This window comes from Leuresthes tenuis, unplaced genomic scaffold (assembly GCF_036924035.1).
Source record: "Leuresthes tenuis unplaced genomic scaffold, fLeuTen1.0.hap1 SCAF_9, whole genome shotgun sequence".
Taxonomy (NCBI): Eukaryota; Metazoa; Chordata; class Actinopteri; order Atheriniformes; family Atherinopsidae; genus Leuresthes; species Leuresthes tenuis.
In genome coordinates, this window is record NW_027325363.1 from 28,356,058 (window position 1) to 28,363,825 (window position 7,768).

At 40.6% G+C, this 7,768-nt stretch overlaps 1 pseudogene; it reads right to left on the reverse strand.

Annotated features, from left to right (window-relative positions):
* Positions 1 to 1,527: 1,527 nt before the first annotated feature.
* LOC140314829 (U2 spliceosomal RNA) lies at positions 1,528 to 1,704 on the reverse strand (annotated as a pseudogene).
* Between the last annotated feature and the right edge of the window lie 6,064 nt (positions 1,705 to 7,768).

Below are 7,768 nucleotides of genomic sequence, written 5' to 3' on the forward strand. Positions count from 1 at the left end.
ACCTTACCCGTTTTCTTGCCGCCAAACACCTCTGATCTCGCTTTTGATGATGTAAGATTGGGCATTCAGACCTTGCTTTTCCTGCTTTTCACCAACTATAGATGGACATTCACACCTTCTTGCAGCCGAACACTTCCGCTCCACCTTTTAGGTTTCTATCACACCTTTTTTTTCACCGCATTTTATAGATTATGGTTGGAAATTCTCAACCACTCATCCGAAGACCTCTCCTCCCGCTTTTGTTAATATATTTGAACTTTAGTCAGACATTCACACCTACTTGTAGCCGAACACCACCTCTCTAGCTTTTGATGAGGTATGGTCCGGGATTCTTACCGTTTCTAACACATTTTTCAGCAATTATGGTAGGATATTCACACCTTCTTGCAGCTGAACACCTCCTCTCCCACTTATGATCATGTGCGGATTGATTTTCGAAAATTTTCTTTCATGTTTTCTAGCAATTAATTATGGACATTTAGACCTTCTTGCAGCTGAACACCTCCGCTCCCGCTTTTGATCATACATTGTCAGGCATTCGCACCTTGTCTTACCCGCTTTTTACAAACTTTAGTCGAACATTCACACCTTTTTGCAGCCGAACACAGTTTTTTGCAGCCGAATTTGGGCATTCGCACCTTTTCATACCCACTTTTTACCAACTATGGTCGGACATTCACACCGTCTTAAAGCGGAACACCTCCGCTCCCTCTTTTGATGGTGTATGTTCGGGCATTCGAACCTTTTCTTACCCGCTTTTTACAAACTATGCTCGGACATTCAAACCTTCTTGTAGCCGAACACATCCACTCCTGCTTTTGATGATGTATGGTATGGCATTGGAACCTACTTGTTGCCCGCTTTTCATTAATTATGGGTGGACATTCACACCTTGTCGCAGCCAAACACCCTGTTTCGATCATGTATGGTTGGACATTCGCACCTTTTCTCACCCGCTTTTTGCAAACTATGGTCGGCCATTCACAGCTTCCTCTCCACCATACTTGTATGGTGGGATATTCACACCCACTTGCATCCGAAGACCTCCGCCCCCACTTTTGTTGATATTTAGTCGGTCATTCGCACCTTACCCGCTTTTGGCAAACTATGGCCTTCTTGCAGCCAAAAACCTCTGATCTCGCTTTTGATGATGTAAGGTTGGGCATTCAGACCTTGCTTCACCTGCTTTTCACCAAATATAGTCGGACATTCACACCTTCTTGCAGCCGAACACTTCCTTCCGCTCCACCTTTTAGTTTTCTATGGGGCATTCACACCTTTATTTTCACCGCATTTTATAAAAACACCACAGGAACACCGTATTGAGGCTTTGTTCTGACCGCTCATTCGGTGTCGCGTTTCTTTCAAGCATTTCTCCTGGTTAGCCCGCACTCGGCTCGCTCCCAGAGCCGTGTTAAAGTCTACTTCGCATTCACTCTCTTTTCTCAGCAGACTAAAAGAAAGTTTCATCTTGGGCTCCCTGAAACTTCCATCCTGCACCGCTGTTTGCTTTTTCACAAGAGCAGAGGAGAGCGCACCGTTCCCAGCGGCACTGCAGTACCGGGTCGATGCTTGGAGTGAACGGAGCAAGCTCCTTTTTCAACTCCTATTGATAAAAATCCATTTAATATGTAGTCCTTGCATAGACATATCACATATTAAACTGATAAGTACAGATGGATTATGTGCAATTAGTAAAGAGAGTAGAGGACGATCTCTCTCGTTGGAAGTCCTTACCTATATCACTTATGGGGAGAGTTACAACCATTAAAATGATGATACTACCAAAAGTTAACTATTTGTTCTCAATGATCCCCATAAAACCATCTGCTACATGGTTTAAGTCACTAGATTCATGCATCTCCAAATTTCTGTGGAAAAACAAACCACCACGTATTAGTTTAAAAACCCTACAGAAGACCAAGGACAGTGGTGGATTAGATTTACCTCATTTTCAGCACTATTCCTTAGCCAATAGGTTACAATATATATCAAAATGGTTTAAACCTTGTTGTTGTCACAGTTCCCAGAGACGTTGTAATCGTTGAGGATTCTATATTCACCCCCTCATTAGAGGCACGTGTTGCAGATTGATGACACTGAATCTTCTTCTCTGTTCATTGCTGGCATCATTCCCAGCATCGTAAGTGTTCGTGGCATTGTTAGCCTCTTCTTCTGGATCTTGATATCGAGCATCCTTTTGTATTTCTGGTTTGTAAGTCCTCTCTCTTCGTTCACCGGAGTCTTCGTCTCTTTGTCCTTGAGTTTGGTGATTTTTTCTTCTTTTGATGCCTTGACACAGTGTGACAGGTGATACCACGTGGGAGATCCTTTAACTTGGACTGCTGTCCCTGTGCTGCGAAATGGCTGTGCTGCTCAAATGGTCTCTCCTTCATCATATACACAGTTATTTATACATCACCTTCCACCATGAAGCGTTGTCCCTTTTTGTTTCTCTCTTTGTTCTTAAAATGCTGTTATGCATGTCTAAACCAATCCATTAAACTAGATCATTTTGGCAGTAAAGCGATCTACAATGTGCTTGGTCGCAAAGCTGCTCATCTGTGGTAAACAGCTCTTCAGAAAGGCATTCTTCAATTGATTTCACTAATTTTATGTAATAATTTTGTGATTTCCTACAAAACTACACTTCTTCTCCCATCTGTCTGAGTATTTAATATTGTCTGGGTCCCGTTAAAACATGTATTTTTCCCATCTAATTCCTTGTTTGCTTTAAAACAAGTATTCCCCATTTTCTATCCCTTCAGTAGCCAACCAGTTTGTATGGAGTACACTGGAGCAACTTGACTGATCAGTAAAACACTGCTTTTGTTGTCACCGCAAGGCTTCCCCCGTCGGTTGTTTCACTGAGACACTACTGAGTAACTACAACTCAACACAGTTTATACACATAACATTCATATACATACTAACAAACAATAATTTATCGCAATTTTCTCATCTCTGTTTGAACGTACACCCAGGTAAATATTCCTGTAGTCTTCTCATACCGACTATGGACCCATTCATTGTTTAACTTCACTGTTTTGCAAATCCTAATTGAATATTACACATTGACATTGAACTTTACTGGATAAGCAGGTCTTCATTGCATTCAGCAGCCTATATTTGAGCATCTATGTGTAAGCTGTTCTTCTTTGCATTTATCAGCAGCAAGCAATTCTTCACTGCACATGCATATGTAAATAGTAAAACAATTCCAATGTGTTAGCGAAACCTTCTATATCACAGTGGTTTCTAAGATCCATTTTAAGTTCTTTGCCATCAGTGAGATGACATAGTTTACAAAGTGTGTCAAATTATCACTGAAGATCTTTTCAGGAATTTCAAATCTAGAAATGAGTTATTTTACGCGTGATTTTGCTACTGAGAGTGCATCTGCTTGTGCACATGGAAATATTTCAGACCATTTGGTAAAAACCTCTGTTGTCACTGAGCAGAATCGTTTCCCTTAACATTAATTTAGTTCAATGAAATCTACACAATAATGAAATAATGAAATACAAACAAATATGTTGAAAAAGATACACTGGCTTAGGGAATTATCTTCGTTTTGGTCTTAGATTGCCCTGTGGAATGTATTTTGCACATATTTGACTTGCTAGACAAAACTTTATTCATTTATTTATTCTAAAAAAAAAAATTCAATAATTAGTAAAACCATATGCTGTAAAAACCTTGTTCATTATTGCTTCCATCCCTCCTGTTGAGACATGACATGGTCCGTGGCTCAATACTGCAGCATATTTAAACAAATTCTTTGGCAGTATGGTTTTCCTTCCGGTCATTCATACGAGTCTATTGTAGATGGCAATTGAATAACATCTAATAATGCTAAAATATTTGTAGTTTATACATTTAGCTGTGGATGTCAACATACCTGTTTTTCCAATGCTGTGTTAACACATGTACAGTTGAGAAGGCATACTGACTGTCAGTGTAAACGTTAACAACCTTTTTGTTATTTAATTTACAAGCTTCAGTTAAAGCTACCAATTCGACTGCTTGAACAGAGTAATTTTTTGGTAGTGGTTGTTTTAAGAAAACTTCAGTTTCTGTTACTACTGCAAATCCTGTAGCATTTGTGCCATCAGGGTTTTTTGCTTGACCTGTTGAATAAATATAGTTATTTCTGCATTTTCATAACGTATATCAGTTAAGTCTGGCCTGGGTAAAACACTTGTGGTTATTTCTGACATGCAATCATGAGGCTTTCCATCTGTGGGGTAGGTAGCAGTGTGGATGGATTAAGTGTAGCACATCTCTCGACAACAAGGTGTGGCTGTGAAAGAAGAACTGTTATGTAGGAGAGATGTCTGGTAAAGATATTTTGTTAAGTAACCATATCACAGCCACTGCATGAGGTACCTTAAGTGTTAATGGGTGAAATAACACCATTATTGTTGATGCCTGCACTGCCAATGGCTTCTGGCCATTGATTCAAAAGTACGATCTTGTCCCTGTTTCCCCCTTTCAGTGGACACTTGCCCCTAATTACCGCAATTCAGCAGGGGGTCTTTCATTAGGAGTACTGGACTCCCCCGTGCACGGTTTCAGCTCCGACCCTGGAAAGCGGAAAAAACGTTGAGATCTGGTTTGAGGACCCAATTGTTGAGAAAAGTCTCTCAATGAGACTCAGAGTTGCTGGAGTCAGTTAATGCAAATGTTTAATCTTGCAGCAAGTTCAAGAATGTGTGTGTGAATGGGTGTATGTGTGCGAACGTGTGTGAGTTTGTGTATGTGAGAGTTTAATGAACCTGTTATCCACAGGCAGGTCTTAACTAGTATGGCACAGGTCCAGCCTGTCTCATCTTTTTTGGAAGGTCCAGCGCTCGGCCGTAACCCTTCTGTCTGTTTGGACTCTCACATACATTCGGTTAATCATAGAAAAACGAGAACAAAACTTTTTAGCCCCTTAAATTCATAAAACAGACATGGTGCAGTTATTTCCATTCTAGAAAATAAGAGTAATCACCACCATTCCTATAAATTCTGGATATTCTAACAATCTGAATCTTTTTTAAATGTTCGATGAAGCCCTTTGCTGTTCTGTTTAGAGACTCAGCTGATCATAAACCAAGTTTTGCTCTTGAACCAAGCTTCTAAACTCTTCACCTTTTTCATTTCTCAGTTAGTATTCACTTTAAAACTGATTAAAAGAAAAATTAAATGAATGCCTATCAACAAATGTGGGATCTAAACTCTAGTGCTTTCTCTAAAATAATTTCCTTTCTCAATTCAGAAATGTGTGTGTGTAAGTCACAACACCTGTGACACCAAAACGGCTTTCTTTTCTCTCTTTTCTCTACACTCTGCACTGTGAGCACACACACCAAATCAGAAAGGCTTTTTTCTCTCTTTTCTACATTATGGACTGTGGGGACACAAAACCGCTCTCTCTCTTTTTTTTTTTGATTGTGTGCCAGGGCGTTGTCTCACGTATTAGATTATGCTTAAGATACGAATGGGTTTATCAGTCACATCAGAATCCGTACATACTGATCCTCCCGTAATAAAATGGTCGGATCTTATCAAACACACTTTGTTTCTTGTGACAAGTCAGCGAAACAGCGTATACACGTCAAGACACTGAATCAAGTTTGCCACAAGAACTCATAAGTTTGGCAGTATTGCTCTGCCGTCAGCAATCATACACCCATTTTATTTTCATGAGACATGTGCAGGCACCTGTTCATCTACTGTTCTATCACTATGAATTAGTTTATCTATTATCAATAAGGATACTTCTACAACTACTATCAAAGTATGTCTTCTTATGTTGTCAGTTGCTATATATGAATAAGTGGGTTGCTACTGAAAAGCATTAAGCATGTCACACAGCCCAAACATATAACATTTCAGGACACACCACACAGTTAACAACCACAGTGAAGCGTGTCAAAGCCCAAACATGTAACATTCAACAGGACACTTACACAACACATTCAAATCAAACAGTCAGACAACATACAAGAACATATACCCCAGCCGGGTAGGAAGGTCCAGCGCTCGGCCGTAACCCTTCTGTCTGTTTGGACTCTCACATACATTCGGTTAATCATAGAAAAACGAGAACAAAACTTTTTAGCCCCTTAAATTCATAAAACAGACATGATAGTCTGAGACGATAGGACTGCTTTTTAGTTTTTATTTGAATAAAAGAGGGTTTCCCGGTTGTGTCATTAGTGAGACAGAGATTTCATGGGTAAGTGAAACTTTTGAAGCAGTCCGAAGAAGTGTGAAGTACTCCGAAGAAGTGTGAGTACAGATTAAGGTCCTCATTGGAGACGTCCTTTGAGTGAAGGAATATATTTCCCCATTCCAAGTCTGAGAATGGGAAACAGTAGGTCTCAGACTTTTGACCCTACCGGGGGACCTAAGCATGATAAAATGAAAAAGACATATGGTCCAGAGGTTTTCCACCAGAAGGTTCTTTTAGTATGTTAGAAATAAGAAAATTAGAAGAAAAGTTTTGCAAATATGAGAAAGAGATGAAGCAAAAAAAAAGAAAATTAAGTTTAAATAAGAAGTAAGAAAGGTATAGAATTTTGGAAAAAATAAAGTGTATTAAGAGAAAGAAAGGAAAATGTTAAACAAATGCCATGACGGAATGATGATAATAATTTAGTATTAGCTGTGCCGGATCCAGACCTGGACTCCTGCCCTCCACAACGCCTGCAACAACAACAGCCAGCCCTGCCACAAGCCTCTGGCTCTCGGGAAGAAGGGACTTCTTCCATCCTCCCTCGGGAAGAAATTCCATCATTCTCACAACATCAGCTACATAGGTCTGATGATGAGGAAAAGGAAGACGTTTGGTTCTCCAGCGTACCTGCCCAAGAACTTTTAACGCAAGTGACAAAAATCCTTTACCCACAATCTGGACTTCAGAGATCTAAACGTGAGAAAAAACAAAACCAGATTCAAACCATGCCTATGGTTAAAGTTGCAGTTCCCACTGGACCATTACTGGTTTATCGACCCTGGACTGAGACTGACATCATGGAAGCATAACAATGCTTACCAGATCCAGAGATTTCTGGACCCCATTTTGCTGACGAGTTGCGAGATTTCTGCGCACAATTCTGCCCGACTGGGGTTGAATTGCGTCGCATATTGGCAAAAAAGTTCAAACCGTCCGACCTCTGCAAAATAGAGGCCAGTATGCTACAACTGGATTTGCGACCTACCAACAGTGAACGAGGACATAATGATAACGCTCAATATGAAGCAGCCAACCAAAGACTGTGTCAAGCCATCACCACTCAATTTCCAACCAAAATCAATATGTCCCACATTTACACCTGCAAACAGAAACCTGGTGAAGGGACTGATGATTTTGTACACCGCATCCTTGAGGAAGTCAGCAAGCACAGCGGTCATCAGAGACCAAGGGATTTGGGTAATGAATCAGGACCATGGGAGAGTATTGCATGCAATGCAATAATTAAAGGCCTCATGCCAGATGTCGCCACTGAAGTAAAGAACATTTACGTGGGATGGTGTGAGGGTCCTCGTTTGGCTGACGTTCGCCGATATGCTCGCCATGCTCATAACCAAATTGAGACGCGTAACACAACCAAAAGGGACAAGTGTGAAAAGGAGCTGCATTTGGCAGCCATGACCATGTATTACGCAGTTGGTGTAAACAGAGGACGAGGCCGAAGTCGAAGACGTGGACGTGTGGGATCAGAGCTATGATCCGAATATTTGTTTTTACTGTGGCCAGACTGGACACTGGAAGAAG